We start from the raw sequence: 23,439 nt of genomic DNA, 5'->3' as shown, positions 1-23,439 counted from the left end.
TAAGGCCAGCTCACCTGATTTATATATTAGATCTTAACTCACCTGTGAGTTCTGCCCCACAGAGTGTTGATTTGAAAGCAGTAAAGATATCTGAGGAGACAAAATGCAGCCTCTTTTTGTGAAAAATCTAAGGGGACTCATGCAGAAGCTGAGATGGAGAAGGCTGGCAGCAGTAAAATCACATTTGATAACACAGCTATGGCTGTGTTAGAGTTTTTGGAAGACACCAACTACCAAAAGGACCTTGGCCAAGAGGATGTTACTGACATTAGAAAGAACATCACCACCAGTGCAGAACATTATCACCCACATGACACAGGGTCACATATATGATGTGTCCCCTCCCCAGCATGGAAACAACCAATATGATTTAGTCCAAAACATGATAAATAGGGAGTTACCATTAAAATCTACAAATGAGTTGGCCTAGGAAGCACCCATAGCCTATAACAAGCACAATAAAAGGGGATGCACAGGAGTGAAGAGGCAGATCAGGATTTTTTTCAAAGGTTTTGCTGCTGCCTCTTCATGCCGAGGGCAAAAGATACAACATTCAGGTATAGGATAACAAGGAATGGAAAATGGAGTTCCAAGGAAATGAAATGGGTAAGGTCAGAAAATACACATATGTATTTGATATGTCTTTTTCAAAAAAGCTTTGCCACTGACTGGTGGCAGCCATTTATAGGACACAAATCTTAAAGTGTCTGGCACCCTAAAAGGAGTTTTCCCACTGAATCCTGCTCATGAGGAGTCTGGGTAAATTGAGTCAGAAGCAAACAGCAGAGGGTATTGATAGGGGCTGTGGATGCAGGGAGACAGGAGGGAGGAGAGCTTTGTGAAAGGGACATTTTAGGAATGGAAGAAGCCTGTGGAGAGCTGTGGTACCACAGAGAAGCTCTTTGCTAAGTCCTTCTATGTCAAAGTCACTAACACAGTCCTTTGTTTCTGTCTTTTCAAGGGCTGAAGATGAGGCCCAGACCCGTGGTTCATAATCCCCAGGTCTGTGTTCAGCCTGGTTGGGGCAAAACAACCAGGCGTCTTGGCTTCCTGGAGCAAGCCAGGCCAGAATGTGAAAGGAGGTGTGCCCCAAACCTCTACCTGATAGACAGCTCCAGCCACCAGGGCACAAGCTCTGTACCCTCCTCTCCTACAAAGTTTGAGGGTGAACTTCATTGGTCCCCAGAAATGGTTGAACAGAAAAACCAGTCACATCATCACGAGGCATCCATCCCGCTCCTAGTCCACATGAGAAAAGTTAAATGTCCCAGATGACTCTGGGTCCCCATCTCCTTCTCCCCTTACTTCCATCAACAGAATCAATGAGCACATATAAAGAAGTGCTTGCACGCTTTCCTCTTAGGTGGTAAGGAGGCACAGGAAGAGGAGGGGGAAGGAGGAGTGGGGCAAGTGGGACATGTCAAGGGATAAAAGCAGTGAGAGAGGGCAGAAGAAAGGGCATACATCTGAATCAGGAGGAGGAGATTTATCCAGAGGAAATTCCAGTCTGAGAGCAGGAAAGTAAGGGATGAATGTGTGTGGTGGTGACAGGGGCCACAGTCAATCAGGAGAGGAACAAAATTCCCCTGAAGAGGAGATTAGGGGATAGTTGTGCATGGGTACCTTGAGAAGGAGACCCTACCTTCCTCATGGGTTCCATATTGCTCCAAGCTGCAGCAGATGAGTGCTGCCTCAGAAATCTGCTTTTGTCCTGGGGTGCTCAGGCAGGGTGTGGCTGAGAGAAGAGAAGGCACACGTTTTCCAGGAGACTCTTCCTCTTTCTGCTTGACCGAGACTTGGATTAATCTGGTGATATCTGCTTCTTTATCTTCACAGCCTTCATCTTTCATGCCCAAAGGTGCTGTTGTCCCATCCAATGATTATTCAAACAGATAAATTTGATGTCCCAATAGGGGATTCCTTGACTTTGAGTAAACAGCAAGATAGGTCTTTGTACTGGAAATAGGTAAACAGGGCTTGACAGGACTGGGGAACATCACTGCCTAGACAAAGTCAACAAACTTGGAATTTCAAGTCAACAAAATTGGGCCCAGTGCCATCATCAGGCTTTGGTTTAGAAGGAAACCTGATTGCCAAGGAGCTGCAGTTGATGGCCAGTTGTATAGTGTGCAGCCTTGTTAAATGAGCTGCCTGGATATTACATGCGAGTCTAGCACAGGTGAGTTTCTCAAGGTGACAGAGACAAGAGAAGCAGTGCAGGATACTCAGCCTCTTGGGCCTTGATCCTCTCCACAGTTTTTGTCTACACTGCTGCCTTTGTACACAGCTTCTGCTTACAGTATCTTTTATTTGTTCACATTCAATGATTCTAAATGATCATAAAATGCAAATAAAACATCAATGGCTACAATTAGTCTTTACTACCTCCAAATGTTTTACATTGAACCCATTGTTTAAAGGGAATGGTTAAAAAAGTGAAGTCTTTAAAAAGACAGAATACAGATTTTCATAGATTAAAAGGAGTAAAAAACAAGCCACATATAAATGCAAAATTCATACAGAGTCTGGATTATGTAAATTATTGTGTTATCTTTAAAGTTTTTGACTGTGAATGAGCTAAATACAGATAGATATTTTATCTTATGGGCTGCTAAGCTAAACCAGCATGTATATTATAATGGTATCATGAGTTCCAAATTTGGATCTAAGGTTATGTTGCTTTGGAAAACAGGTTCTTCTCTTGTTTCCACAGAGGATGAGAACCAGTGGATTGCTTCTAGACTAATATGGTTTGACGGAACAAGACCTTCTGAAAGGTCACATTGAACACCCCTCAAAAATTACTTTGCCCAATAAACAGCAGGAAGAAGTTTGGACAGAGCTATGTCCATATTCCCAAATATTGTTTGTAAATGTTTCTTTACATTTAAAGGGGGTAGTCTATAGAGATTTGCATTGGTATGGATCTTGGTTTATTGACACAAACTTAAGGTCAATTTTGTTGTATATTTCTGCTCTTGATTAAGATATTGTGTTTGTGCAGCTTATTTAAAAATGTAATAATTAACTCTTTATCTATAATAGCCAAGCTTATAGTCATGTTAGTTAGATTTTCTAGATGTACAGAGATGTATTTCAGATAGATAGGTATTCTTCAAACCTTTCAAAGACTACAGAATATAGCATTTAAAATGTTTTAAAAAGTTAGGACTTTTCATGACAGACACATCTTCTCCTGGCAGCACAAGTTACTTCAAGAGGAAGATGGGCATCAAAGAGGTTCCTTATGGAGTTTGCTAGCTATTTGGCCAAGAAACTGCCCTTGCCTGGACTGCTTAACTGAACATGCAGGACCCACAGAGAAAGGACTGCTGAATTTGTCTAAAGGTGAGGTGGTCCTTTGGAGTTTCTGATTTATGAAAGAGAATATCAGACATTTTTCAGGACACAGAAAAAAGTGACTGACAGTCAATACAGGTGGAACTGCCTTTGAAATTTTCTGCTTCGTAGAAAAGTCTGCCAGATAATATGGGCCAGTAGGCTGAAGATGGATGCCCCAATGGCACAGAAAAACTTTGGGTGACTGTCCAGGCAGTGAGATGTCTCTGTCCATTCTAGAGCTTTGGAAATTGCTTACAATGGTACTCCCTGTTTCCTTAGGTAGTATTATATCCTTCTGGAGTCTTTGATGAGTTGAAGAATTTATAGTTATAGTTTTCCTTAGTTATGATAAAAGATAGTGTAGATATAAATGTTATAACTATTATAATACTTTATAATTATACATATATAATTATAAATAGTTTGATACCTGTTTTGTTATATGTAATTTTACTATGTTAAAGTAAAAACCTTCCTTTTTATTTAAACAGAAGGAGGTGATATGGGAGTCCCTCTTTGTGCTGTGATTACTATTAATGAATAAAGAAACTGCCTTGGACTTACAGCAAGGCAGAACATAGGTAGGCAGGAAAAGCTAGTCTGAATGCTGAGAGAAAGAAGGGCAGAGTCAGGGAGAAGTGCTGGAGCCACCACAAGAGTCAGACATGCCAAAATTTTGCTGGTAAGCCACTTCTACATGGCGATACACAGATTAATGGAGATTAAATTAATATGTAAGAATTAGCCATTAAGAAACTAGAGGTAATGGGCCAAACATCAATTTAAATAATACAGTTTCTGTGTGATTATTTTGGGACTGAGCTAGCCAGGTGGCAGAGAACCAACAAGACGCTCTCCCTTCTACAAATATAGGAATATTAGTCTATTCTTGGTGCATTTTACTTACAGAAAATGATTCCTGGAAGTTTTATGCCCAAGTTGACTCCTGTTTCCACATTATCATGTCTCATGTGGTCAATATATAACTAACCTCTAATCAGGTAATCAGACCTGTTGCATTTTCTATGTCACTGCCTACATCCTATCTTGTACCCTGCACCATCACCTCCTTTCACAAATCATGTTTAATGAATTGCTGCATCTCCAAGATCTGTCCCATTTCAGTCATTCCCTAGTACTCAGCTGTTGTATCAACCACATGGAAATACATTCTTCTAGTCTCTACTGCACAAGTTCAGCCCAATAACATCTATCAGAGTAGAGCGTCTAATGTCAGAAGAAAGAATAGGCAGCATTTTGGTTAAATATCTCCTGAACACATTAACACATTTGCATGAAAGCCACATATACCATCTTGGCATTAGTGCCTGGTTCTGCACTCTGCTTGTCAGCTGCAGACCCTGTGTTGGTATTTGATCTCCATTCTAGGCCATGCTGTGTCATCTCCTGTGACGTTTATCAAGGCCTGCTTCATTATATGAACCCCCTTTCACACACAGCATCCTGAACAAGTGCCTTCTCCTCTAAAATAAAGACAGATCTATTTATCCTTGATCCATTAAAGGGGACTGTGTTCCCTACTCTGAATAGCTTATACTGACAGATACATTTGCCTCTGCTTACGATTTTTCATCCTCAGCTCCTGGGTGGGTCCCAAGCTCTCCTGTGCTGACTGCCATGTGCTGTCCCTGTCCACATTCATCAGGAAATGCATCAGCGATGGCTCCACTGGGACACATCGCCACGCCCCCTGTAGTTTTCCTTCCATGCGTCTGAAATGTAAGTCTGAAACCCACAGCAGCACTGATACAGTGAACGACTGTGGAAGTGAGGCTGCTCTGGGACTTACAGGAGTGTGCTGAGTCTCTCTCTGGAGTTTCTGCGGGACAGGTGCCCACGTGTGGTGACCCTAACAGACATGGGGCCCATGGCTGACTGAGTCCTCCATTGTGAGGAATCAGCAGCTGCTCGCTCTCCTGTGGATCTCAAAGAGGTCTTTGCACACAGGCCTGGGTGTTTTACCGTCTACTTTATATTCCATGGAGAAAGTAATTCACTTCACCTGGCTTGTCTTTCAGGAGCCCACACTGAAACAACCACTAGGAGGAGCTAATGAGAACTCATTTGCTTGACTAGCACCTCTTCTTCTATGGGGTCCAGATGATGAGATGAGACAGCCCAGACAGAAGACCCTGCCATTGCTTGGATCCTCCTCATCTTCATTTTTCCATGTCAATGTACAGGTAGGGAAAGGCCCAAGAGTCCTGGGAAGAACTCCTAAACTCAGTCAGTTCCTTCTGGTTCCAATTTCCAAAGTAGCTGGACCTTAACTCTGCTGTTCACTGTGGTTTCTGCTTTGGTGGGTTCCTTTACTCAGACTATATTGACAGAAACACCTTCCTTATTTGTGCCTCTTGGATCAACAGCCAGATTCATGTGTAACCCTGAGGAGTGGCATTGGCATTGGCTAAAACATTTACTGGTACCAGCTCTCCAGGGGAGCTCTCTAGGATTTTCCTGTACCACTTCTCAGACTCAAACAAGCCATTGGGGCCTAGATTCTCCAATATATTCTCTGGTTCCAAAGAATCCTCAAAAAGTGTTGCAAATTTGTACGTCTCTGAACTATAGATGGAGAATACAGCTCAATACTACTGTGTTACCTGGGAAAAAAGTGTTTCTCACAGTGATACAGGCAGATAGGAAAGTAGCCATCAATAGTAGCTTCTGCTAAAAAATAATCACTTCTCATAGAGTCCTTGTAGGGGCCACAGGGAAGGAAGTGAGAGGCTCTGCCAATATCGCCAGCCACAACACCAGTTCGGAACAGAGCAGAGGCCCATGGTATTGGTGTTGGCGGTGGCAGAGCAGTAGGTCACCAAGAAAGATGGTGCTACCACATGGAGGGCAAGCTGTGTGCGAGCACCCTCAGGGTGACTTCCATGAGTGCACCAGATGTACTGGACACTTCTTCAGATACATCTCCAGAAGCAAGAATTGGGAGGCCATGGTGCTTATGTAACCAGGAGCCTTGCTCTTTTTCAGTCATGGCCAGCAGAACAGTGCAGGTTGACCTGTATGCTGGTCCTCAAATCCTGGGAGAAGGTAGAAGTATACATAGCTTATGTGCTCTTGGAAAATATGGCTAAAGTGTTTAGTTTGGTGGAACCAAATTCTCAAGAGCAAGTAGCTTTTCTGTCCAGAGTTCTAAAGTAGTCCAGTTTTGGTTCTGGGAAACTGGGCTTCCCCAGCTCTTGGCCTTCATTCTTTGGAAACTGTTGTCCTGAATGCCATTGAGGGCAAGGACTGTACCAACATGCTGGACAAGTACTTCACCACCTGAGACTTCTGAAGTGTGCTGGATATGTGTGTGGCCCAGGCTGCACTGCTTTCTGCTGCTGGTTGTGTTCATAATTCTTTGTGAGCAGTTCCAGCCTTCCCTGCAGAGGGGCTCCGTTTACACAGTGTACCTCCACAGGATTGGGCAGTTCTTCTTTGGTGAGCTGCCAAAGCAAACATCCTCCAGTGGAGGCTCCCCTGAGAACCTGCTTAGCAGACTCATGGGCTCCTCAGAGCAGAAGAAAGTAGAAGAGAGCCAGGATGACAGCAGCCTCATCAAACTGCACACAAGCTGCATCAAGAAGATGCCTATGGTCAGCACCACTGGAACGGATCCAGTGCCAGGCTGGGTGTGAGCCCCTTTACCCAACAGACACCTGATCCATAGCTGGAGGTGCCACCTCCAGAATACAGAGTCTGCCCATATTTATGTATGGTGGTTGAGGGCTCTGAGTCCAAGACCCACAGCAAGGACCAGCTCCTGCTGGCCAACCATGTTCCTTCACATCTCACACAATTAAGAACAGGTCTTGCTGTGGCATCCTGTTGCCATTTTGTCTCTGGTGGAGAGCTGCAGTGGAAAAGGCAGTCTGGCATCGGTGACCAGTATCCCTGTCTAAATCAGCCATGAGGAGTGGTGGCCATTGCTGAGAGTCAGGCAGGATCCTGAATCCTGCAGATGAGATTGGTTTCCTGTGTGTTTGATTTCTGTTTGGACACAAAGTCATTCTGCAGTCAAGGTGAGTGTCTTAGGGACAGAACATGTGCTTTCGTGTCCAAGATCCTTGGAGGTCCCATTCAGTCATTCAAACTTCAGTCCTTCTGTCCCATGAACCCCATGCTGCTGCTGTGCATGTACTATATAGGGTGCATTAGGTTTTTGATGTGGGATTCCCCTCTGTATACTGTGAATATATTTTATTACAATTTGTTAACAAAGGAGATGCTTTGGCCTACAGAAGGGCAGAATAGAGTAAGGCAGGAATTCCAAACATATGGAGGAGGAAAGAAAGCAGGGAGACAACATGTTGCTGCTAAAAAAGACAGACATCGGAGAAACTTAATGGTAAACCATGAGCCACATGGTGATACATAGATTAATAGAAATGGGTTAATTCAAGATGTAAGAGTTAGCTAAAATATGCCTAAGCTATTGGCCAAGCAGTGTTTTAATTAATACAGTTTCTGTGTGATTATTTCAGGTCTGGGAAACTGGGAAATGAATGAGTGGTCTCCACCTACAGGTTTTCATGCCCTTCATGTTGCAGTATTTAGTTTTACTGGGTGAGGGATTTTGCAACCAAGTATTTTAGGACTTAACCAAATTACGACTTCAGGAATGATCAACTGCCTCCACTACCACAGATAACGTTCGTGCCACTAGTCCGATTATAAAGGGAGACACTTTAATGTTCATAACTAAAATAAATAAGAGTTGTAGATTAAGACAACTCTATCTTGCTTGACAAGGAGAGAAATATGCATTATTTAATGTAAAAAAATGGAATTTAAAAGGAAGGCTTGTGTTACCTGCTGAATATAAATTCTTTCTACTGGAAAAACAAATCAGTTCTGATTTTTTTGTTACTTTGTATACTTGTACACTATTAAAATAAAAGACAATGAAAAAATTCATTCAGAAATTTGATCCCATGTTTTCACCAAATAACAGACACAAAGAATGAAACAAAGAAAAGCCTGAAACTCCCATTTCCCCTTTGCCCCATGCCACCTCACCCGCAAAGTAAAAAAAAAAAAAAAAAAAAAAAAGAAAAGCCTGAAACTCAAACTATAGTTGACAAAAAGTGCTGGTGAAAATGAAGGGGAAGCCCAGTGTTGGTGGGCTTGCAATGCATGTGCTCTTTGGGAAATCAGTGTGGAAATGTATCAAAAGAACTTACATTAGGCATTTTATATGACTGAGCTATGCAGACTTGATATCCATCTACAGAAGTACTTGTTCAACCATGTCTCTCACCATTCTATTCACAATAGCTAAGAAATGAAAGCAGTCTGGCTGTCCTTCGACAGGTTAATGAATGGTTGGTTAAGTACACAACTCTTTTCAACTATAAAGAAAAATAAAATCTGCAAACAAAATTGATGAAACTGCAAAAGATTATACTTAGGTCACCCAGGTCCAGAAAATCAAATGCCCTCTGTTTCCTCTTATTTGTAGATCCTAGAACCAAATCTTCTTGACTTGAATGCTTAACCTTGAGTAACCATAGATGCTGGGAAAGTAGAAAGGGAGCATTGCGGGAGGTTGGGACATAGCTTTAAAGAGGGAAATAGAACACAGGTGCTATGAAAGGAAAAATAAAAGTAGGGGGCTGGATTAGGCAAAGGAAGTGAGTACTACATGGAAAGAAGGAAGAATACATAGTGAGAGGGAAGGAAGAGGGGAGAGGAAAGGGGCACAAGTAACACTGAGGATGTTTGAGAAACAAGAGCAAGCCTATTGTTTTATATGCATACTTAAAAACACATAAAACCACATTGTGTTAGAGCAGTTGCTCCACATAGTGGGATAATGCACTCCCTCAACCTGTTTACATTAGATAAAACCATCCAGGGGCAGCTATGAGAAACATCCACTTGAGTTGTTAGTATGTACCAAGAGACCTCTAAAAGAAATAGAGGCTAATGCCATTGCTTTGGTTACCTGCTAGAACATCCAGGGTGAGATCCTATTGCTGAAGATATTACACCCTAGGGCCACCAAAGTGTCATTGATCTGGAAGCTACCTCCCTGAAGGATAACCCTCAGGTATTTGTGAGGTACTATGCAAGGGGAACATGTAATCAATTGACCTACCCAGATAAAAAGGTTGAAAACTAAACAAAAGGCATAACAAGCCATGCCTAACAGTGCTATAAAAGCACATGCAACTTTGGGACAGCCAACACCTACTTAATTGAACCTAATGTCAACTCAACTTCAGAGAACGCATGCATTGTATCATAAACCTAGCCAAGAACCCATGACTGGACAAATGTTATAGCCCCTAAAAGAAAAACTGCTGGGTTGGTGAAGATCTTCTCCCAGTCAGTGGTTGCCTTTTTGTCTTAGTGACAGTGTCCTTTGCTTTACAGAAGCTTCTCAGTCTCAGGAGGTCCCATTTATTCAATGATGCCCTTAATGTCTGTGCTGCTGGGGTTATACGTAGGAAGCGATCTCCTGTGCCCATGTGTTGTAGAGTACTTCCCACTTTCTCTTCTATCAGGTTCAGTGTGTTCGGACCCACAACTGACAAAGGTCTGATCTCCAAAATATATAAAGAACTCAAGAAATTAGACCGTAAAATGCTAATCAACCCAATTATAAAATGGGGCACTGAACTGAACAGAGAATTCTCAACAGAAGTAGTTCAAATGGCCAAAAGACAATTAAGGTCAAGCTCAACTTCCTTAGCAATCAGGGAAATGCAAATCAAGACAACTTTAAGATACCATCTTACACCTGTCAGAATGGCTAAAATAAAAAACACCAATGATAGCCTTTGCTGGAGAGGTTGTGGAGAAAGGGGTACACTCATCCATTGCTGGTGGGAATGCAAACAACCACTTTGGAAAGCAGTGTGGCGGTTTCTCAGGAAATTCGGGATCAACCTACCTCTGGACCCAGCAATACCACTCTTGGGAATATACCCAAGAGATGCCCTATCATACAACAAAAGTATATGCTCAACTGTGTTCATAGCAGCATTGTTTGTAATAGCCAGAACCTGGAAACAACCTAGATGCCCTTCAATGGAAGAATGGATGAAGAAAGTATGGAATATATACATATTAGAGTACTACTCAGCAGTAAAAAACAATGACTTCTTGAATTTTGCATGAAAATGGACGGAAATAGAAAACACTATCCTTAGTGAGGTAAGCCAGACCCAAAAAGACGAACAAGGGATGTACTCAATCATATTTGGTTTCTAGCCATAAATAAAGGACATTGAGCCTATAATTCGTGATCCTAGAGAAGCTAAATAAGAAGGTGAACCCAAAGGAAAACATATAGGCATCCTCCTGAATATTAACCTTCATCAGGCGATGAAAGGAGACAGAGACAGAGACCCACATTGGAGCACCGGACTGAAGTCTCAAGGTCCAAATCAGGAACAGAAGGAGAGAGAGCACGAGCAAGGAACTCAGGACCGTGAGGGGGGCACCCACACACTGAGACAATGGGGATGTTCTATCGGGAACTCACCAAGGCCAGCTGGCCTGGGTCTGAAAAAGCATGGGATAAAACCGGACTCGGTGAACATAGCGGACAATGAGGACTACTGAGAACTGAAGAACAATGGCAATGGGTTTTGATCCTATTGCACGTCTGGCTTTGTGGGAGCCTAGGTAGTTTGGATGCTCACCTTACTAGACCGGGATGGAGGTGGGTGGTCCTTGGACTTCCCACAGGGCAGGGAACCCTGATTGCTCTTAGGGCTGACAAGGGAGGGGGACTTGATTGGGGGAGGGGGAGGGAAATGGGAGGTGGTGGTGGGGAGGAGGCAGAAATCTTTAATAAATAAGTAAATTAAGTAATAAAAAAATAAAATAAAAAAAGAAAAACTGCTACCACCTACTATATTACTAAAGGATTTTCTTTTTGTTGTTTTGTTTTTTGAGTCTTCACAAAGCCTCTTTAGTAGAATGAATCTTCCTTCGTACAGGGAGTTTGAAAGTACCCATTTTATCTCTATTCTGTTAATTTATGAAGTATTGTTTGTACTTCTTTTAAACTCTGAAGGCTGCTGTGGATCCACCTGGATCCAAAGATTTTGTAGCTGCTTATTTTTGGTGCTGTTTCCATTTCCCTATTTCAAAGGTTGTTTTAATTTGCGTATCCTTTCTTGCTTTAATTTCTGTGATTCAGTAATATGTAGAATTTTATCAATTTCATGTAAGGATTTCCACTTTAATAGACTTCCAATCTTTTTTCTTTCACCTTATGTTTTTTAATTTTTTTTTTGTGATTTTAATTACATCATTTACCAGTTGTCTTTCCTCTTCCAAAACCCTCACATATATATCCCCTTTTTTTTCTCTTTCAAACCATGACCTCTTTTTTTCCTTGCTGCATACATACATGTATCTATGTACATATTCATGTTTCCATAGATACAGCCAGCTCTATTTATATAATTTTGCTTGTATGCCTGTTTTCAGGGTTCACTGTTTAATACTGGACAGCCAGTTAGTTTACTCTTCCATGGGAAAGACAATTTCTCCCACTAACAACATTCTTTGGTTGAGGTAGTTCTTTATATAGGTTTGAGGCCTTGGGCTTTCCCTAGTCCATAAATGTTGGTGGGCATTATGGGAATTGCTTCAATTGTTTCTGATATTATTAGGACACTCAATCTCATAGCAAACTCCCTGATTTTCTGGCCCTTATAATCTGTCTACCTCCTCTTACTCATCCCTGAGCTGTGGGAGTATTTTTAGATGTACTTATTGTTACTAGGCTACACAACTCTGAGATTTGGTTGACTTTTGTTTTCTGTAGTCGTGTCCATCTGTTGCAAAGAGAAGGTTCACTGATGGGGGGTGAAGGGTACACTTATCTGTGAGTATAAGGACATGTTTATAGACTGTTACACATTATGCTGATTTAATAAGTTAATAGTTGTAGATTCTCCTCTAATACCCATGATTTTATCAGCACTGAGAAGTTAGGTTTCTCCTACAAGGTATGGTATCCCTCTTACTATGTGGGTGTAAGTCCAATTAGAGAGCAGCTGGTTAACACTAAGGTATGTTGGTCAATACTGCATCCTTAGGGTTATCATACCATGCTTGTTATTGTTGGTATCAAGTTGGGTTAAGACTGTTGATTGTCTCCTTTCTTTGAAGCTTGCATGAAACTTGTACCATGTAGGATAGACCTCAGGAAGGAAATATTCAGGTCTGTCTGGTAACAAAATGGTCTCAGTGATCTGCTTCTGAAGTTCTTGGTGTCTTTTACAATGGAAACTTACCTCTCTAGGGTGTTATAAGGGCACCATCAGTAGGTTGTATGTTTTAGGGGTCTCTTGACAACTCTGGCCAACGACTGAAAAGAGTGCTTCACATGTCTGGTGTTGGAATTTTTGTTAGGTGGCCTTTGATTCTTGGTAGGGAACTGTCTGCAGAGATGAAAAAAATTCATTAAAACTCCATGTGTATTTTTACACTGACTTACATGTGTTATACTTTTTATTTATTTATTTATTTATTTTAATTGAAAAAAAAATTTTCCGCCTCCTCCCCGCCTCCCATTTCCCTCCCCATCCTCCCGCCCCTCTCCCCCTCCCCCTACTCCTCTTCTCCTCCCTCTCCAGTCCCAGGAGCAGTCAGAGTTCCCTGCCCTGTGGAAAGTCCAAGGTCCTCCCCCCTCCATCCAGATCTAGGAAGGTGAACATCCAAACTATCTAGGCTCCCACAAAGCCAGAACCTGAAGTAGGATCAAAACCCCGTGCCATTGTCCTTGGCCTCTCGTCAGCTCATAAATAGTTAATAGTATGATCCTTTGTGAGTTTTCAAAACATCCATATTTTTTGTTTTACCAACCTCCATCCTTGTCCTATCCTACCTTGCTTCCATCCTAAGAACACTATGGTTCCTGTTTCTCCTGTCAGATCACTTGTTCTGCTATTACCCTTTGCCCTACTTGCTCTGTATTTATCTCTTTCTCCCTCCCAAAGGAGCTGTCCTTTCCCATTTCTCCCATCTGGTCATTTTTACTCTGCCATTACCCTTTCTACTGTTCTCCAACCACCTCCCCTAATCTTGACAATTTTATTTTTTAGAACATGTACTCACATGTGAAGATTTTGATCTAGGAGCCTCCAATAAGAGATAAACGTGATATTTGTGTTTCTAGGTCTGGGTTATCACACTCAATAGGATCATTTCTAGACCCATCCATTTGCCAGCAAATTTCATAATGTCATTTTTCCTTATATCTATGTTTTTGACTCATCAGGTCAAGAGGAGTACAGTGCAAAGAGGAACCAACATATGAAGAATGAAGGGCTTTCTGTGCATATTTCCATAAATAATCCTAAATCATTTGAAAATATTCACCATTATAGAGAACAAATTAAAAAGGTGAAAGACTCTGAAGATGTGTCTTTGGTCCTAGTACCCCAGGGTTTAAAATAATCCAACAGGCCGGGCGGTGGTGGCGCACGCCTTTAATCCCAGCACTTGGGAGGCAGAGGCATGTGGATCTCTGTGAGTTCGAGACCAGCCTGGTCTACAAGAGCTAGTTCCAGGACAGACTCCAAAGCCACAGAGAAACCCTGTCTCGAAAAACCAAAAAAAAAAAAAAAAAAAAAAAAATCCAACAGATGTCACCATGGGATTTGACACAAAGTTGGTTTTCTGGTGGCCACTATAGAAATTTGATAACGATCTTTTTTTTTAATATTTATTTATTTATTTATTTATTTTGGTTTTTCGAGACAGGGTTTCTCTGTAGCTTTGGAGCCTGTCCTGGAACTCCCTTTGTAGACCAGGCTGGCCTCGAACTCACAGAGATCCGCCTGCCTCTGCCTCCCGAGTGCTGGGATTAAAGGCGTGCGCCACCACCGCCCGGCCTTGATAACGATCTTTTGGATTTAATCTCTGCTCCTTAGTCCACAGGTGGCTAAGTGGGAATTTTCAAATTTAGTGTGAACAGGCATAACATTGTTTGTGGAAGGAGAGATTAATCCTCATTCTTGTAAGTGATGGATTCCATTGTTTTAGTAAATAGTCTTACAGTAAAGAACACTTTAAAGTTTCAATCATAAAGCTAACTTTTCAAAACCAGAATTTATTTGCTCAGTATTTGTTCAGTACCTGCCATATACCAGGTACTAAACAAGGCACTGGGGATGTGGTATCCCCAAGGAAGGGACACAGTTGTTGACAGTGGTAGTAGAGTGATCTGGAATACCTTAGTAGGGTGTATGGCACATGACCTAAAAATAATGAAATATATAATTTTAGTTTTACAAAGACAGTTATTTTTTTATCAGTTTAGCGAGGATTATTTTACAATGATTCCAAAGTGACTCTTTAATTGAGCTACTTCATACAGATTACTTTATTTTACTAACGGAATAGATGTAAATGAAGACTGCACTTTCATTTCCTGGCCACCCAGACCTGAATAATTACACAAAACTTATTAGTTACATCAAATTAATTATTTTGGCCGATGACTTGGGAATTTTCCTATCTAGCTCTTACATCCTAACCCATTTCTATTATTTTATATTTTACCATGAGACTTGTGTTTTCTTTTTTTTACCTCTCATCTTACTTCTCGGGTGGCTGCATGGCATCTGCCTGACTCTGCATTCTTTCTCCCTGCATTCAGTTTAGTTTTCTTTCCTAGCTCTATTCTGTCCTGCCATAGGCCAAAGCAGCGTCTTTATTAACTAATAGTAATAAAACATATTCACAGCACACAGAGGGTAATTCCACATCAAATAAAAATTCCCTAGTCTTGTTTATATATTAAATTTAGAGACATAAGATTTAAATATTGACCACTAAAATAGTTTTATTTGGGTTCACATAAGTAGGAGCCTTAACTTAGTTTTAGGAAAGGAAACATCATTATGATTTCTAAAACAGCTTTCTAATCTATACATGTTCATAGAAGATTCTTTGGTGGATATTAAGACTTAACACAGTTAGTAGCACATCTCTTTTCCACACAGAAGAACAGGTATACCTCAGGCGCCACGGTACATCATCAGATATTCACTGAATACCGCTTAATCTTTAATTTTTTGTGCCATGTGTATAAAGTGGTGGTAATTACTGCTATGTAAATTTTGAATTATGATAGACTTTTCATAATAAAAGGGGTTTTAAAGTTAGTTTTAAAGGGAGAGAATCTATAAATAAACATAAACATTTTTGTAGTTACTATGGCCTTACAGTCCTTGTTCAACACCAGTGCTTGGTATTGACATGCTTGTGGGAAGAATAGGGCAGACAGCTATAGCTTGCATAGAATCTTTCCATGAGGAATTCTAGGGTGTATTGACTAAGTCATATTGCACAGGGATTTAGATCCTAACTTTTGTAGGTTCTGAAGAACTTTGCCAGTTGCACGGTTTCATCCTAACATATATACAACTTCTGTGAGGCAGTCAAAAGTTACAGTTGGCACAAATTCATATCATTTTATATTTTACTGATTTTTCTTCTAACCATTTTCCCTAAATATTAATACTAATTTGGAGGAGTTTTTGGTATACAATAAAAATGTGCTAAACTAATCTCCATAATCAATAATAGTGTAGTCATGTTTTAAAGTCCCCAAATTCTTTTAAATATGAATTTAAACTTCATAATATCTGTGTAACTCTATAGCATGAATCCTGCATTGACTAATTGAATTGATAAATTCCTTAAAGAAAGCGAAGAAAAAGAAACAAGTGAAGGAAACAGTTTAAGGCTTGAGAATTTAAGTGGAAGCAATAGAAATTGAAAACACAAACTGAGGGAATTCTGGAAATGGAAAATCTGGGTAAGTCAACAGGAGCTACAGATGCAAGTACTACCAACAGAATACAAGAGAGGGAAGTGAGAATCTCTGGCTTAATATTAATCAAAAGAGATGGAGAAGGACATTTCATATTCATCCATCAAGATGAAGATTCAAATCTGAACACATACCTCAAATACAAGGGAAGCTACATTTGTGAAAGAAGCATTATTGAAACTTAAATCACACATTAAACCCCACACATTAATAGTGGGAGACTTGACTGCCCCATTCTTTACCAATGAAGAGGTCTGTCAGACAGAAACTTAACCGAGAAATAGGGCAACTAACAGATGCCATGACTCAAATAGACTTAACAGACACCTACAGTACATTTCACTCAAATATGTAAAAATATGCATTTTTCTCAGCACCACATGGAACAGTCTCTAAAACTGACCACCTACTGGGTCACAAAACAAATCTCAACAGATACAAAAAACATTGGAACAACCCCCTGCATCTAATTGGATCACCACACTCTGAAGTCAGAATTTAACAACAACACAAAGCCCGGAAAGCCTACAGCTTCGTGGAAACTGAACAGCTTTCCACTGGATCATCACTGGGTCAAGGAAGAAAGAAGAAAAGAAATTAGAGACTTCATAGAATTCAATAAAAATGAATGCACAACATACCCAAACACTATGAAAGACGTGCTAAAAGGAAAGTTTATAGCTCTAAATGCCTACAAAAAGAATTTGGAGAAATCTCATATTAGCTAATAATAACACACCTGAAGGCTCTAGAACAAAAAGAAGCAAACTTCCCACACACTGAGACAATGGGGATGTTCTATTGGGAACTTACCAAGGCCAGCTGGCCCGGGTCTGAAAAAGCATGGGATAAAACCAGACTCGCTGAACATAGAGGACAATGGCAATGGGTTTTTGATCCTACTGCATGTACTGGCTTTGTGGGAGCCTAGGTAGTTTGGATGCTCACCTTACTAGACCTGGATGGATGTGGGTGGTCCTTGGACTTCCCACAGGGCAGGGAACCCTGATTGCTCTTTGGGCTGATGAGGGAGGGGGACTTGATTGGGGAAGGGGAAGGGAAATGGGAGGCGGTGGCGGGGAAGAGGCAGAAATCTTTAAGAAATAAATAAATTAAAAAAAAAGAAAAAAGAAGAAGCAAACTCACCTAGGTGGAGTAGATGATAGGAAATAAACTGGGGACAGAAATCAATAATATAGAAACAAAGAGAACAATACAAAGAATCAATGAAACAAAGAGTAGTTTCTCTGAGAAAATCAACAAGATAAACTCTTATCCTGACTAATGAAAAGAAACAGAGAGAATATACAAATTAACAAAATCAGGAATGAAAAGGGGGACACAACAACAGACACTGAGGAAATCCAGAGAACCATTAGGTTATACTTCAAACACGTGTACTCCAAAAAACTGGAAATCTAAAAGAAATAGACAATTTTCTTGAGAGGTACCACATACAAAATTAAGACCATGTATATAATTTAAATTGACCTATAACCCCTAAGGAAATAGAAGTAGTCATTAAACGTCTCCCAATGGGGAATAAAACCAGGAACAGATGGTTTTGGCACAGAATTTTACAAGATTTTCAAAGAAGAATTAATACCAGTACTCCTCAAAACGTTACACACAAAATAAAGAGATGGAACATTTCCAAATTCTTTTTATGAAACTACAATTACTCTGATACCTAAAACACAAAGATGCTACAAAAAACAGAATTAAAGACCAATCCCCTCATGAACATTTATGGAAATACACTCAATAAAATACTGGCAAACCAAATCAAAGAACACACCAAAAGAATCATCCACTGTGATAAAGTAGGCTTCATCTCAAAGCTGTTACAATAGTTCAAGATATGAAGACTTTCAATGTAGTCCATCATATAAACAAACTGAAAGAACGAAAACAAATTTTCTCATTAGAAGCTCAAGTAGGCTCTGACAAAATCCATTACTCCTTCATGATAAAGGTGTTGTAGAGATCAGGGATACAAGGAGCATACATAAACATACTAAAGACAATATACAGCAAGTCAACAGCCAAAATCAAATTAAATGGGGAAAAACTCAAAGTCATTCCACTATCAGGAATAAGACAAGGCTGTCAACTCTCTCCATTTCTATTCAATCTGGTACTCAACATTCTAGCTATCAATAAGACAACAAAAGGAGATAAAGGAGATACAAATTGGAATGAAAAAAGTCAAACTTTAACTACTTTCAGATGATATGATAGTACACATAAGTGACCCAAAACTTCTCCCAGGGAACTCCTACAGTTGATAAACACATTCTGTATTGTGGTAGGATACAAGATTAACTAAATAATCAGTAGCCCTCCTATATACAAATGGTAAATGTGTTGAGAAAAAAATCAGAGAAACACCACCTTTAAAACAGCCACAAATAACACAAATAACATATCTTGGGATGACTTTAACCAAACAAGTGAAAGACCTGTATGATGTATGACAAGAACTTTAAGACTTTGAAGAAAGAAATTGAAGAAGATGTCAGAAGATGGAAAGATTTTCTATGTTCATGGATAGGTAGGATTAACATAATAAAATGGCAATGTTACCAAAAGCAATCTGCAGATTCAATGCAATCCCCATCAACATCCCAACACAATTTTTCACAGACCTCAAAAAACAATACTCAACTTCATATGTAATAAAAAATACCCCTCAGGATAAGTAAGACAATCTTATACAATGAAGGAACTTCAGGAGGCATCACCATCCCTGACTTTAAGCTCTACTTTAGAGCTATAGTAATAAAAGCAGCTTGGTAATAGCATAAAAAGAGATACGTAGATCAATGGAATTGAATCAAAGACCTTGCCAAAAATGCACACACCTATGAACACCTCATTTTTGACAACGAAGCCAAAACTGTACAATGGAAAAAAGAAAGACATCTTAAACAAATGATGCTGGCATAACTGGATGTTGACACATAGAAGAATGCAAATAGATCCATATTCGTTGTAGTGCACAAAACCAAAGTCCAAGTGGATAAAAGACCTCAAAGTAAATCTAGTTACACTGAAGCTGATAGAAGAGAAAGTGAAAAGTAGCCTTGAACACATTGACAAGGAGACCACTTCCTGAATATAACACCAGCAGTACAGATTCTGAGATTGACAATTAATAAATGGGACCTCCTGACACTGAAAAGCTTCTATAAAGTGAAAGACATTGGGATTTAGTGGGAGAGTAAGGAAAGATATGTCTTGATGGGGGCACATTTTGGTAATAAGGAGAAACCTGGTGCCAAGGAAACCCCACAGAATCCACAAGGATAACCCTAGCTAAGATTCCTAGCAGTAGTGGATAAGGTTCCAGAACTGGTCATGTAGTGTAATCAGATTTGTGAGTAAAGCAATTGTCATCAGAGATATTTAGTAACTAATGGAAGCAGGTGCAGAGATACATAACCAATCACTGTGCTGAGCTTCAGAAGTCTTGCTTAAGAAAGGGAGGGCTTATACAAGCCAAGGGTGTCATTATGGGGGAACTCACAAAGACAGCTTACCTAAACTCGTGGGAGCTCATGGAATCTGGACTAACAGTTAGAAAGCCTCCATGGGACCGAACTAGGCCCTCTGCATGTGTATGACACTTGTGTAACTTCTTCTCTTTGTAAGGTTCCTAGCAGTGAGATCAGACCCTGATTCTGGCCCTTAGCTGTTCCACATGCTATGTTACCTTGACCAGCCTTGATATAAGGGAGGAGCTTTGTCCTGATTCAACTTGCTGTGCCATGTTTGTTCAAGCCCATGGGAAGCCTGACCCTTTCTGAAAGGAGACTGAGGAGTGGAAAGGAGGGGGTTAGATGGGAAACCGAGGGGAGAGGAGAAGAGGGAGAGGAAACTGTGGTCAGTATGTAAAATAAATGAAAAAGTGTTATTTAAATAAAATAAAAATAAGAAAAAAATAAAAGTTATAGTTCTGCAAGGAGAAATATTATAAACAAGAAAGCATGATGGAAAGTAGCATTAGCCTGGAAACATAAATGTAGAGTTTATATGACAACAATAAACTAATACTAACCAGTACATAGTATATAAGGATGTATGAAGAATGTGTAAAGGTATGAGTGTGTGCCTTAGAACTAGGGAAAGTGAGCCCTGCAGCTTGCCTGGGCAACATGGTAGAGCTAACCCCGTTGTTTATGGAGGCATGAGTAAACTTGCCCTGAGAAACTGAGTGTGAGAGACCAGATCTTTCCCTCATATACCATATGGTGATATGCACAAGAGAGAGAAGCTCTGTCCATGCTCCTCCAGGCCTGTGGCAGGTGAGAGGGCCCTTCCTGAGGTCACTAGAATAAGAGAGCTGGCCCTTCCTCTCATCAACTGCAACACTGGACAGAATGGCCCCTACACCTTGCTTAGGCAACACAGTAGAGCTGGCCCTGGTATTGGTGTGAGCAAACTGAACCAAGACCATGAGAGCAGAAGAATTGTTACTGCCCCTTGCTGCTTACTACATAGGGTGAGCTAGCTGGCACGGTACCGGAGAGCTTGCCCTGGTAGTGAGGATGAAGGAGAACTGGCAGGCTGATCAACCAAGCAACCACCCAGACCCAGATGGAATGGGTATGAGCTGGGCCATTCCACCATCCACACCATCTGCTGGAGCACATTAAGGAGCTAATCTTGCAGACCCAAAGTTACAAGATGACACAGAACATCCACATGATATCAGAGAAGAGCCTCAGTGAGGGCCTAGTATTGATGATGTAGAAAAAAAAACCTGAAGCTTCAAACCAGACCAATGACTCTTTTTGCAACGAACACTTGCAAGTAACTGAAGGACTGAGTGACTCACTGTGTCACACTGCAGATTCCAGAACAAGATTTTTCTTTTACTTTCCCCTTTTTTTCTAAATTTTATCTTGCTTTATCCTGGGAGGGGTTGCCAGGGTAAAGGGCAGATGGGATGACACAGGAAGATGAGTGGGATCAAAATGCATCATATAAAATCCACAAATAATCAATAAAAAGTTGAATTTGAAAAAAATGTGCCTTAGTTAAGGTTTATATTCTTGTGAAAAAACACCATGACCAAAATCAACTTGGGGACAAAAGAGTTTAATTGATCTTGTAGGTTATGTTCCATCATTTGGGGAAGTCAGGGGATGGACTCAAGGCAAGAGCACAGAGACAGGAACTGATTCATAGGTCATGGAGAAGAGCTTCTTACTGGCTATTTCCCATGGCTTGCTCAGCCTGCTCTATTATTCCATCCAGGACCCACTGTCCAGGTTTGGCACCACCCGTAGTCAGCTGGGCATGGGGTATCAATCATCAATCATAAAATGCATCACCAGCTTGTCCCCGAACCAATCTGAGGGAGGTATTTTCTCAATTGAAGTTTCTTCTTGCTAAATGACTCTACCTGATGTCACGTTAACTAAACACTAACCAACACAATCTTCAAGTATGCGTATAAGGGTATATGTGTGTGATTATGTGTAAGTATGTTAATTTGTGTTAGGAAGTGTGTAAATGTTTGAGAGTCTGAGTGTGTATTAGTACAGAAGTCCTCAATTAACCTTTTACAGTCTAGTCCTCTGGAGTCAGGGCCGTGTGTGATTAGGGCAGAATTGTATTCAGAAGGCTGAATGTAGTGACTCAGGTGAGAGTTCAGTACCAGCCTTGGCCTTCTTCCTAGGAAGGATTAAAGCCATCTGTGGGCTGAGGTGATACACTTAGAGTCACAGCTGATCTCATAAAGACGACAGCTGTTTTGCAAGGATAGAGCAGTACAACACCTAGATTTGCCTCCTGTTTGTGCTCTTGGGGGTTGTGAGTAATAGGAAGTGGATCCTGGAACCATCAATTTAGTGGCTTTACCCACTAAAGCCATCAGCCCCATGAGAAACTGAAGAGACAGGACCTACAGGTACATCATGGGCACAGCTCTGCAAAAATCCTGAGGAGATGTTCTGAAATCCTGCAAACAAGCATCTGGATGTTCTGCCCTGGGAAGCAGGTGACAGACTAGATGCACATGCATCCTGTAATGTCTGTTCCTGGAGCCAAACTCATTCCCCACAGCCAGCACTGGCTCTTCACAGTCACCAGCAGCTTCCTGTCACCAATGATCCTCATTTGTGACAGATGCCACATTCAACATGGAAAGCCATGTCTGCAGCCTGGGGGGCCAGGACTGAAAATCCACCCCAGGGTTTAGTCCTGAGGTCTGGACCCTGGTGCTGGCCAAAGGTCCACAAAGTGTAGGTGGTGAGAAGCAATGAGGACCAGCAGATCCAGGGTTTCTGTGCCCAGTGCAGGGAAGAAAGGAGACAGACTGAGTACTGAATAGATGCTCTAAACTCTCCCCTTCCCAGCAATGGACGATGTTTTCTAAGAATGGAGCCTATTCTTCTCATTTATTGCTCTTTTAATTCAAAAAGTTACTTTTCATCCCCTGTAATCTGATCCTGGTTTCCTCTCCGTCATCGCTTTCCTGATCCTTTCCCCTTCCCCACCTAATTGACAAATCACCTTCTTTTTCTCTCTCTAACAAAGAGGCACATTGAAAAAAATGGTGCAAGACTTTAATCCCAGCACTTGGTAAGCAGGGGCAGGTCAGTCTCAATGAGTTCAAGGTACCAGAACTCTGAACTGAGTCACTGCATTCAGCCTTCTGAATACAATTCTGCCCTAATCACACGGCCCTGACTCCAGGGAAGTCCACAGAATTAGATTGTATAGGCTGAGGGAGGTTACCTGAGGGCCTATAAATTGAATTTCAGAACAACCAGGAATGTTACATAGCGAAAACATGTATCAAAACCAAAAACAAACAAAGAGAAAGAAAGAAAGGATCAAATCACAATGAAACAAATCAGGGGAATAAAACAAAAGAAAAAGATAAAGCCACAAGAAACATACACAAGCAGATACAAAACCAATTAAAATACATAATTTGAAACCATGATACATACACAAAAACCAGTAAGGTAGAAAAAAAATGACCAAACAAAACATTATGAGGCAAAACATCTCCCAGAGTGCCACAGCACAAATCTTAAATGCCCCCTCTAGTCCTATATACCTATATACCCATATACCACATGGGAAAAGCGCATGCTCAATACACCACCCCCATCACAGGGACTGGAGCCGTTGAGCTCATGGCGCATGCGCAATACAGCACCCCAGTCATAGGGACAGAAGCCGTTGGGCGCATGGCACATGCACAGTAATGGGGTCAGCCCCCTCCCCCCGTTAGGGCTAAATTTATGCAGGGT

This window comes from Chionomys nivalis, chromosome 3, assembly GCF_950005125.1.
Source record: "Chionomys nivalis chromosome 3, mChiNiv1.1, whole genome shotgun sequence".
Taxonomy (NCBI): Eukaryota; Metazoa; Chordata; class Mammalia; order Rodentia; family Cricetidae; genus Chionomys; species Chionomys nivalis.
The sequence above is the reverse complement of the archived record's forward strand: the minus strand, read 5'-3'. Positions refer to the sequence as shown.